Source organism: Marmota flaviventris, chromosome 5 (genome assembly GCF_047511675.1).
Source record: "Marmota flaviventris isolate mMarFla1 chromosome 5, mMarFla1.hap1, whole genome shotgun sequence".
Classification (NCBI taxonomy): Eukaryota; Metazoa; Chordata; class Mammalia; order Rodentia; family Sciuridae; genus Marmota; species Marmota flaviventris.
In genome coordinates this window covers 72,209,220-72,221,741 of record NC_092502.1, presented here as the reverse complement: position 1 = coordinate 72,221,741, position 12,522 = coordinate 72,209,220, and positions in this window count along the sequence as shown.

Below are 12,522 nucleotides of genomic sequence, written 5' to 3'. Positions count from 1 at the left end.
TGTAAGGATATCCAGTTTCTCAACACCATTTTTTAAAAAGTCTGTTTTTTTTTCCCAACATATTTTTAATGCCTTTGTCAAGGATCAGAAGACTATATTTGTGTAAGTTTGTGTCTGGGTCTTCTAATATATCCTATTGAATATGTGTCTGTTTTTATGCCGGTACCATGCTGTTTTTGTTAATTTAGCTCTAGAGTGTAATTTGAAATCAGGTATTTTGTAGCAGCCCAGCATTGCTCTTTTTGCTCAGATTTCTATGGCTATTATAAGTCTTTTGTTCTTCCTAAAATATGAATTTTAGGACTATTTTTTCTAGTTTTGTGAAAATTTTCCTTAATATTTTGATGGAAATCACACTAGATGTGTAGATTGTTTATGATAATACACAGGTCCTCTTTTCTTTGCACTTTCTACTCTTACCTTAGATAAACTCATCTACTGCCTTTGAACTACCTTGGAAGCAAATGACCCACATATTTATTCTGACCTCTCCTGGAGCTCCAGACCATTGTACCAAGTTGCCAATTCAATTTTGGCACTTGGATATCTCAGAAGCACCTCAAGGGCAACATATCTAAGACTTCACCTATGGTCTTCCATCCAGTTATACAAGCCATAATTATTGTTATTGTCAAATTCTATAAATGTTTTCTACTAAATATCTCTTTAATATCTTTCTCTCTGTCTCCCCTACCACCATAGCTACCAAAGCCTGACATAATTACCTCCAGCCAAATTGCCACAATATCTCCCTTCAATCTGTTCTCATTGTAGCAAGACTGATATTTGCAAAACACAAATCTGATTATCCTAAACCTTGTTTATGCCCTTCAATGACCTCCCATTGCTCTCAAGATGAAGGTAAAAAAATCTTTGACATGGTCTGGCTCCCAAGTCTGGGTCAGATTTTTTGTTAAAAATTCTGGGACTTAGATGTAGCTCTGTGATGGAGTACTGGCCTACCACGTGCAAGGGTCCTGGTTTTAATCCTCAGCACTGCAAATAATAATAATAATAATAATAATAACAACAATAATAATAATAAATAAAAAAGTTCTTACACAGTCATGTTCTTTTTCTTCATAATACTCATCATAGGTTTTTACTTATAGTATATTCATTAGCGGGACTGTTTGATTAATGTATCTCCCTGATATGATTATAAGTTTCACGAGAGCAGAGACAGCCACATAGTAGACATTTTACAAATATTTGTTGAGTCAGTGATTGAATGAGGCCTAGGACAACTTCTCTGAGCATGGATTAATGGCCGAAAATAAGTCTTCTGCCCTAGGCCCTCAAGTTGGGGGAAGACCTATTTTTATTTTCATTGTGTCATAGCATTTCAAAGAAAAATGCTGCCTTGTCCTAGGCATTCCATCAAAGTGTCCTTCTAAGCATGAGGGTACATTTATCTTCCTTTTGACATAGGAGCCTCTTTGCTCCCCATCACTCATTCTGGCAGTAGCTCTTGAAGAGGGTTAGCCGGCAATAGTGGCCCTTAAGGATTGTAAGAGAAGATCTCATCTTTCTCTCCAGCTGGGTACGTGGCCAGGAAGCCCATTTCAGCAAGACAGAACAAAATATACAAGACAGAAGTGAGAACAAGAGAAAACCAAATGTGGCTTTTCATTAAAGAAGGGAAAGGAAACCAATGTTTATTCATCACTTATTGGATACCAGGCACTTTGACTTTTCCTCTCTCATTTAACCTCTAAACAACTTTATAAGGTAGAAATTATTGTCCCATTTGTATAGATGAGAAAACAATTGAGGCCTAGAAGGTTCAGTAATTTTCATAAAGCAATGCATTATAGAACATTAGATCTGTTTTCTTAATCCACCTCACAGACCCCTCAAATGGACTTGATATTCATCAAAACTTTCTAGCAGCCCAAATGATATATCATATGACATATCCCATGTTTTAAAAAAATCACCACTTATCTACCCCTACTCTCTTCTGCTTGAGGGATTAAACCACAGAGAAGTTCTGACCTACGAACGTAGTCCATGGGATGACCAGTCATTCCTGATTCATGACTCTTATGACTTGGTGCAAAAAGATGAGCTGGGCCAATAGGATTTCTTCTCTTAGAAAGCTCAATCTAAAGCTGAGTTCCCCAGCATAGAGCAGAACAGACACCTAGAAGAGAAGCAGACACCTTGAGTGTGGCTAACTCACATTAAGGGCAGATGGAGGGGCTGGGGATGTGGCTCAAGCGGTAGCGCGCTAGCGTGGCATGCGTGCGGCCGGGTTTGATCCTCAGCACCACATACAAACAAAGATGTTGTGTCCGCCGAAAACTAAAAAATAAATATTAAAAAATTTCTCTCTCTCCCTCTCTTTAAAAAAAAAAAAATACCACATTTTCTTTAAAAAAAAAAAAAAAAAAGGGCAGATGGAGCCTGAAGAGGAAGAACCAGGACTTCTAGTAAACACTGAGCTCTGATGAGTCTTTTATGTGTGTGTATGTGAGGGTGGGTGGGTACTGAGGATTGAACCCAGGGGTGTTCTACTACTGAGCTGCATCCTCAGTTCTTTCTTTCTTTTTTTTTTTTTTAAATCTTGAGACAGGGTCTTGCTAAGTTGCCCAGACTAGTGTGGTACTTGTGATCCCTCCTGCCTCTGCCTTCCAAGAAGCTGGTATTAAAGGCATGTGCCACCACACATGACCATTGAGGAGTCTTAAATCCAGATCCCTCCCAGTTTCAGTGCCTGCCCTGGAGTTTTCTGAGAGGCCCCATTTTGTTCCTAATGTGTCTGATACTAACCTTCTGTGCTTGACCTAACTTAAAGGGTCCCTTGAAGGGTCCCTCAAGTGGTTACAGAGTGATAGAGTCAGGATTCAAACCCAAGCCTGTCTGATTGCACAGCCCATGTTCTTTTGATTACTTCATGCCACAGGTGAGTCCTTGAACAATCTCAAGGGTCCAGCAACCTGGGAATGAACACAGCTTTGGAGAGAGTACCAATATAAAGCAGGATATACAAGAAATGCTGTCCTCCAGGCTGCTTTGAGATGGTCAAAAGACTGACTAATAATGCTTGGCCTTGCTTAGGGAAGCATCAAACAATTTGTGGCCTCCCACTTCAGGCCACAGTTCCATGTGTGACCCCACGTTTGAAGTCACTAGTCATATGTGATATCATTCTGTGCTATTTCCATAATGGCCCTAACTGTAGATTAGAGTACTGAAACATGAATATGAGAATAAAGGAAAAGATACTGAGTCTCAAAGGAAATACCCATGAACCACTGAGCTGCAAAAAGCACCCAGAAACAATTGTAACTGTTTTTTTTTTTTTTTTTTTTTGGTACCAGAGATTGAACTCAGGGGCACTTGACCACTAAGCCACATCCCCAGTCCTATTTTTTTGTATTTTATTTAGAGACAGGGTCTCACTAGTTGCTTACCACCTTGCTAAACTGCTGAGGCTGGCTTTGAACTCGCCATCCTCCTGTCTCAGCCTCTTGAACTACAGGGATTACAGGCATGCACCACTGCTCCTGGCACAATTGTAATTCTTGAGCAACATACCCTTGACTCTTGCCCTTGACCCATGCCTTTGTAACAGGAGCAATGTGCAAGTGCAGAGAAAACTGGCACACAGAATTGTGTAGCTCCACCCTGCCTCTACCTCTGATCCAGCTCTTAGCAACTGTCCCTCTCTAAATGTCAACACCTTACACCAACAGGTTGCTGTCTGTTCCTCCAGAGGTAGTCCACGTTCTCCCTTGAATTCATATTCCTTGCTTACCCAAAGGCATCTCTCTTGAGATTGCCCCCATTCTCCCTTGACTATATATCTACTTTCCATCTATGCCTTTGACAGGCACATGCTGAAATTCTTTTTCTTCATGTACAACAAGAACCCTGCTGATCCTGAGTCAAGTTCCCCTTTCTCTCTGGACACTCCTGGGCCTCTTTGGAGACATGTCTTCTCCAATGACAATAGGAAACTAAAAAGAGCACAAACCTAGGAATCAGGCAAACTAGGTTGAATTCTTCTTTCTGCTTGTCTTTGAGAAAGGCAAAACTGCTTTCTCTATCTGCTCCTCAGTGTTCTCAGCTATAAAGATAGGGATAATTTCTACCTTACAATAAGGATTGAAGGAGATATATATGCAAGACCCTATATTGGGGGGAGTTAATCGATGCACAGTTTTAGTTGGGAAAGAGAAAAAATTTCTGGAGATGCCATGCACTGTGGTACACGCCTATAATCCCAGCAACTTAGAAGGCTGAGGCAGGAGAATCGCAAGTTTGAGGCCAGCCTGGGTAACTCAGCAAGACCTTCAGCAATCTAGTGAGATCCTGTCTTAAAATAAAAAGCACTGGAAATGTAGTTCAGTGGTAAAGTGCCCCTAGGTTCAATCCCCAGTACCAAAAAAGAAACAAACAACAAAAAACAAAACAAAATAAAATATTCTGGAAATGAATGGTGATGATGGTTAAACAACATTATGAATATATTTAATGCCATAGAACTGTACCCTAAAACCATTAGAGTGTGTGTGTGTGTGTGTGTGTGTGTGTGTGTGTTTAACTAACAACAACAACTAAGAAACCTGACCTTAGGCCTCCCGTGTAGCAGGTCCCTTATAAATGCCGGTTTTCTATCTTTATCCTTTGTAGCAGAAACCAAGGTCAAGTAAGTCTGGGTGCCCTAAGACAACACTCTGATTTCTCCTCCAAGACCCTAAGGCATGGGGTTTCCCATAGCTCCCTGCCCCAGAGAACTGAATGCTCATCAAAACAATGAAATGATGTTCCAGATCTGGGAGAGCAAGCACTTTCTAGGCAAGAGGCCAGGACTTGGGGCTGCTTGGACAGAGAAGAGCTAAGCCAAGTCTCAACCAGGCTCAGCCCCAAGATGCCAGGCCATGGGGCAGTATCTAAGGGTCCTGCTGCTGAGGCTCTCTCCCCTGGAGACAAGCACACTAGGTAGGCTCCTCACTGGAGAAGAGTGGATAATTAAGCTGAATCTCTCTGGAAATTCCAGGGCTTGTCTGGGAGGGCTCTCATCAGTTTTCTGATCGCATCACCAGCCATGAGCGTGTACTGTGTGGAGCTGGCCTGTTTCCCCCATCTCTTCTTCACAGAAAGCCCCCATCCCTGCTGCCACTGCCTGTGTTAATATGATAATGCCATGATAATGGTCAGGAGATGTCTTCAGCTAACTGATTAGGCCCTCTGGAGTGGCATCTGAGGCCCAGGCTTAATTCTCTTTGGCAGGGAGGCAGCCAGTGGCCCAGGGCTGGAGTACAAGGTGCTGGCTGGGAAATTGCATCTGGGAAAGCACTGAGGGGGAAAATTAGAAGCATAAGAATTTCCCAGGTTGCTATTCCAGAGGGGCCAAACATCGTTAGTAGCAGCGCTAATTATGATCCAGGAGAGTCAGGCCTGGCTGCCTAGCCTGCCAAGGCAGTCCTTAAGAGTGGCTTGGGAGCTAGTAGGGTAGAAGAAGAGCCACAGGGATGCCAGGCTCTATAGCAGGGAGATTTGGGACAGGAGAGACTGCAGAGTCATTCAGATACATGGGAAAGGGAATCTGGATAGGTTTAGTTGCTGGGTATCTTCAAGTCCTTTAGAAAGTTAGGAACTGTCATAAGAAGGGTAGAAGTTAGATTGCTTTAATGATTTCTAGCTGCCAGGATTTAAGAGTTGTCTCTATCTTTCTCTCCTTTCTCTCTTCCCATTCTTTCTTGTACTCAATGCTACATAGAAAGTCTCTTATCAGTGTCACCAGTGATGTCCATTTTGCTAATCTTAGATTTCTTTGTTTATTTATTTATTTTTAACATGCAGTGCTGAGAATCAAACCCAGTGCCTCACACATGCTAGGCAAGCACTCTGCCACTGAGCCACAACCCCAGCCTCGAATCTCAGATTTCTTAGTCTTCATTTTACTTATCGTATCAGAAACATTTGACATGATGGACATTTATTCCTTAAAACACTTTCTTCATTTGACCTCATAACACTCCTTTCTCCCTTCTCCTCCTATGTCCATAGTCTCCTTGGCTAGTTCCTTACCTTCTACATCTCTTGGATGCTCCCAGACTATCCTCACACTGTTTTTCTTTATCCATTCTCATTCTCTAAATATCCCTACTATCTCAAGAATTTAAAGCCAGCTCTGGAGAATGGTGTTGTAACTCAGTAGTAGAGAATGTCTTACCATGCACAAGACTCTGGGTTCAATCCCCAGCACCAAAAAAATAATTAATATTAAAATTTTTAAAAATTTTTAAAATTCAATATGTAACTTCCATATTCTGGCCTAAGATGGTTTCTTTAGCTGCCACCCATCATTCTTAAATCTCAGCTGCTTCTTGCCATCTCTATGTGAATGTCTCTCATAGTACTCAGTTTTTTGGGCAGGAGGCAGGTACTGGGGATTGAAATCAGGGGCACTCAACAATTGAGCCACATCCCCAGCCCTATTTTATATTTTATTTATAGACAAGGTCTCACTGAGTTGCTTAGCACCTTGCTATTGCTGAGGCTGGCTTTGAACCAGCAATCCTCCTGCCTCAGCCTCCAGTGCTGCTGGGATTAAAGGCGTGTGCCACCACACAGGCTCTCATAGTACTCTTTTTTTTTTTTAATTTTTAGTTATAGATGGACACAATACCTTTATTTCATTTATTTATGTGGTGCTGAGGCTTGAACCCCACACATGCGAGGCAAGCACTCTCCCACTGAGCCACAACCCCAGCCCCATAGTACCCTTAAACTCAATGTTCCCCAGTCTTCTTCATTGCAATAAATGCCACTCTATTCTACGAGGCCCCAAACCTTGGACTCATTCCTAGTTCTTCTCTTTTTTTCACATCCTTTATCCAATTCCTTAGAAAATGCTGCCAAGTCTACCCCTTACAGAATCTGATGTTTTATCTCAATTACACCACTATCTCTCTCATTGGAGCTTCCACCAACATTGCTAGCTTGGGCATTTGCAGTAACCTCTGAATTAGTTACAATGCACATTAGGTTGTGCTATGAGAGCCCGTAAAACATAGTGTTGTACACAAGATGAAAGATGATGGAAGATCACTTTTTTCTCATGTATGAGCTTGTGTAGAATAGTCCAGGGTTAATGTAATCACCCCACAATGTCAGAGACCCTGGTTCACTGTGGCTTACTGCTCATCTTCAGTATGTAACTTCCATATTCTGACCTAAGATGATTGCTTTAGCTGCCACCCATCATGTTATGTGATACCACCCTGAGGAAAGGAAAGAAGGGAGATGTTGAGGGAAGGTTCACTTTTTTTTTTTTTTTTTTTATACTGGGGCTGGAACCCAGGGGCATTTTACCTATAGTAGAGTGCTATATATAGGAGCTATATTCCCCAGCCCTTTTTATTTTTATTTTTTTAACAGGGTCTCCTGAAGTTGACCAGGATGACTTCCAACTTGCCATTCTCCTGTCTCAGTCTCTTGAGTCCCCAGGGTTACAAGTAACTGACCTGTGCCCAGCAATTTTTTTTTTTTTTTTTTAGTTTTAGGAACATGACCTGAAAAAAGATGATTGTGTGATGGATATATTAATTAGTTTGTGGGAATCATTTCATAATTTATATAAATATCAAATATTACACTTTTCATATATAAAATTTTTATTCATCAATTATACCTCAATAAAGCTGAAGGGGGGAAAAAATACAGTCCCTGGCTGTCCTGAGTCCTCAAGAACAAGACCTGAAAGTTGCAGATACTGCTTTTGCTCACATTCCATTGGCTGGCTTTCTGTCACATGGCTGCACTTAGCGGCAAGCAAGGCAGGGAAATGTCCTTTTTCTGAGCAGCCAAGCTTTTAGCTAAAATGTAGGGAAGGGTGAATTTGGAGAGAGAACCGTGGCTCTGCTATTGTCTCCTAAGTGGTTTCCCTGCTTCTGCTCTGCCCTCTACAAGTTATTCTCAACACAGCAGTCAGAGTGGTTTTGTTAAACCAGAACCTCACTCCTCTGTGCACAATCTCCTGCTCAGAAAGAAATCTAAAATTACAATGTCTAGAAGGCCCTGCATAATTTCAGCACCAGTTTCTCTCTGATCTTATCTCCTACTCATCTCCCACTTGCTCACTCTACTCTAGGATTGCTGAACTATTTGCAAAATGCCCCCACTTCAGGATTTTTGTAGTCGCTATTCCCTCTGCCTGAGACACTTTTCCCCCAGCTAGCTGCAAGTCTAATTCCCTCACTTCCTTCAAGTATCTGCTCTAAAGCCATCTCCTCAGAGGGCTTTTCTGGACCCCTAGTCCCATCATCCCTAGCTCTCCTACTGTACCTTGTTTTTCTTCACGGCAATTAATATCACCTGAAATATTATGTTTACTTACATTATATTTATTATTACTATTATTTTGATACTAGGGATTGAACTCAGAGGAGCTATACCACTTAGCCACATCCCTAGCACTTTTTAAAAAATATTTTGACACAGGGCCTCATTAAGTTGCTGAGGCTGGACTTGAACTGTGATCCTCCTGACTCAGCTTCCTGAGTCACTGGGGTTATAGGCATGTGCCACACCCAGCATGTTTACTTACTTTATATCTGTTTCTCCCCACAGGAATGTATGATTATGGGTCCATATTTAGCAGGTAATCTATGCATGCTTGTTGAATGAATGAATGAAGATGGCAGTACATGGTGTAAAGGGAAAAGAACTGGGCTTCTTTAATCATTTCAGGAGGACCCATTTCTTGATTTCTGTTGTGGTTCCAGTTTGGAAACAGACTCCTTAGTTTCTTACTCTTGGGAGCTCCCTTTCCTTCATTTTATCAAAGATTCATTAGGGTTTGTGGTTGTGGCTTAGTGGTAGAGCGCTTGCCTTGCACATGTGAGCCACTGGGTTCAATCCTCAGCACCATATAAAAATAAATAAATAGGGCTGGGGTTGTGGCTCAGTGATACAGTACTTGCCTAGTATGTGTAAGGCACTGGATTTGATCATCAGCACCACATAAAGATAAATAAATAAAGGTATTGTGTCCATTTACAACTTAAAAACATTTAATAAAGAAAGAAAGAAAGAAGAAAAATAAGCTATAGGCCAGTAATGATTCTCAGGAAACGTATGAATTGGTCAGGAGACTAGATTTTATTTATTTATTTTTCTTTTCAAGTTTGACTAGATGTGATATTAAAAAAATCAGGGAAGAACACAGAGTGGTAGCCTATGCCTACAATCTCAACTACTCGGGAGGCTGAAGCATGAGGATGGCAATCTTGAGGCCAGCCTGGGTAAGACTTTGTCTCAAAATAAAATTTGAAAAATAGGTGGGGATCCTGGTAGAGGATCCCTGGGTTCAATTCCCAGGATCCCTCACCCACCCACCCACAGACACAAAGGATCAGGGAAAGAGTGGCTACTTTTTATGGTAGCGCATTGTACTGGTGTGGCCTCAGTGTGAGGGAGAGGGGAAGATATGAAGAGAGGCTGCCTAGTTAAGGGTTATAGTTCTGGGGGGTGTAGGTCAGTGGTAGAGTGCTTACCTAACATGTGTGAGGCACATTGATTTGATCCCCAGCACTGCACAAAAATAAAATAAGGGATTATAAAGTTTATAGTTCTAGCTTATAGTGGGCTTCTTCCTCTTATTCTCTCTAAAGCAGAACCTCACTCACTGCCAGTCTGCTTAAGAAATAGTTTGAATCAGTTCTTATTCAATGGATGAGGGGGAAAGATTAAGATGGGTAGCATGGCTGGAGGGCCAGGAGAAATGAAGGATAGAGATAAAGGGGAGGGCAAGAAGTGTCAGGGGACCTAGCTGGAGGGAAAGGTAGCTGAGAAAAGCTGGGGCTGAGCAGAAGATGAATTTCCTGAAAGATTGTTCTATTATCCTTCCTGCTCCGGGCAATATGCAAAAGGTCACAGTGGTTGTTCTCCCCAGACTTCTCAGAGGGCCACTTAGACACTGCTCTGACGTTTACAGCTAGAGAAGATCAAAGACCTTCTCTGAGGCCTGGTTCTCCATTTCTACATACACACACCCTGCCCCCACTTTGGATGAGGTTGCTTGTTGTATCCCTTCCTAATTCTTCCTTCTCTTGACATTCCCCTTCCATTTGGAAGGCAGAGCCAAGAGCAATGGTTCTCAGACTTTGAAGTGCATGTGAACTACCTGGAGAACTTGTCAAAACAGGCCTGCCTGTTGCTACCTCCAGTTTCTGATTCAATATGTCTAGGGGGGACCTTGGAGTTGACTTTTCTGGCAAGTTCCTAATTGATGCTGATATTGTTGGCCACATTAGGATAATCACTGGCCTAGGGCAAATAATTTGGGTCCCATCTCTAATCTTTGGTCCTTTCTCTTCACTCCCCAACCAGGGGGTAGTAGGATGGAGTTATCAGAGATTCATTTAAATTACATGTTAAGGCCTTCCTGCCATCAGAGTTGTTGATGAAGGCAATCTCTAGACTCTCCCTTCCTGTAAATCCCTTCCATTCACATATGTCTGGATGAGTAGAGACTTCCCTGGTCAGGGAATCCATAGACCTAAGAAGTTTAGAAACTGTTGCAGTTGGAGGAGGGGAGAATAATACATGCAGAGTAAGCAGAGAGAACTCCCTGCACTTCTACATTTCTATTTCTTTGAGATTAAAATATTTGTGTTTTCCTAGGTTCTGCTCTAACTGATGTCTGGGAAAGCATTTATGCTTAATGTCTCCAACCCATTAGCAGCCCCACATGGGGTTCTGCTAATCAGGCTCTTTAATAGCACCCCTGTGAAGAGTGAGGTTGTGAATGCTTGTACCAGTTTCCCAGCCTCAGTTGGAGAGGAAGTGTCTAGACAAAGACCAGGGTCCAGGTAGGTTCAGAGGTAGCTTCAGAATGGTTCGTGTCTGTTTAGGAGACCAGTATAATAACTCGTTCTCTACTACATTTTGGTAGTGGCGCTAGACTAGGCTCTCTGATTTCTTTGGCTGAAGTAACAAAACATCCCAACAACAACAACAACAACAACACACACACACACACACACACAGAGAGGTTTTTCCTTCTCTCTCTTTAAATTACAGAACTGTGGCCTCTTTTGGAGTATATTTCTATTCTAGTGGTTCTCATCTAGCACTTATAGAACACCTCTATGTTCAAAAGGCTCTCTGCATCACTGGCTTCCCCTTCAAAATCCAGAAGCCCATACTTTATTTGTCAGCAAACAGGTGGTGAAGGCCTTTGACCTGGAATCTAGGGGATGTTTACCAATCCTTACTCTCTAAGACTTTGTGATTCTGTGTTGGCTGCTACTTGTGCAGACACTTTTGAAGACTTTGGGTTCTGTCCCTCTGCAGAGTATAGAAATGTACCCAGAGGGAGTATTCTTACTGCCCTTAGTGATCAGAGACAAAATCAATACTGAGCTATTTGTCTCTTGCTTCTTTTGACATTTCATGATGTATTTGGTTCCTAAAAGTTTGTGTTCACTCAAAATTCAAGTGTTGAAACTCTACCCCCAGTGTGATATTAGGAGGTGGGGCCTGTCAAAAGACAAAATGACAACAAATTTACAGATCTTAATTGGCTTTTTATTTGAGATTCTAGAATTGGGTAATAATTCATTCCATAAAATAGAATGAGTGTTCTGATGAGCTGAGCAGAGGTTTTATAGAAATAGACGTAGACATAGAAAGCTGAGGAAAGCAGAAACAGAACAAAAAGCAAATTGCTTATTTCAAAGTTACTTTCATTGTAAAGGTTAAAACAGAGGACACTTCCATATCATGTCAGTCAAAACTGGATTGTTTGGGGATTTGGTTATTATCTTACACTCCTAATTTCTTGGAAGGTCAGCTAACAACTTAGTTTTTGTGTGGTGACTTGGAACTTTGGCATGAGGGACTCCATTTTGGTTTGGCTGGTTAGTCTCAGGGCAAGAGATCAGCCCAAACCAGTTGTCTCCTATAAATTTTATTTAACAGACCTTTGGGAGTTAATTAGGCTTAGATGAGGTCATAAGTGTAGAACCCTCATGAATGGGATTAGTCCCTTTTATGAGTCATGAGAGAGCTTACTTCCTCTCTATGCTCAGCCATGTGAGAATACAATGGGAGGTTGGCCATCTGCAGCCCAGAAAAGGCCAGAACTTGATCATGCTGGCATTCTGATCTTGGATTTCCAACCTCCAGAACTGTTAGAAATAGATTTATTCATTCATTTCTTCCTTCTTTCTTTCTTTTTTTTTTTTTTTTTTTGTACTAGGGATTTAACCCAGGGGTGCTTTACCTCTGAGCTGAATCTCAACCATTTTTATTTTTATTTTGAGACAAGGTCTCATAAAGTTGCTGAGATTGGCCTCAAACTTGCAATCCTCCTACCTCAGCCTCCCAAGTCGCTGAGATTACAAGTGTGCACCACTGCACTTGGCTTCCCCTTTCTACTCCCCCCCTTCCTTCTTCCCCCTCCCTCTTCTCTCTTTCCCCAAATACTGGGGAATGAACCCAGGGGTGTTCTACCATCCCCAGTCCCCAACTATTAAAATATTTTTATTTTGAGACAGGATA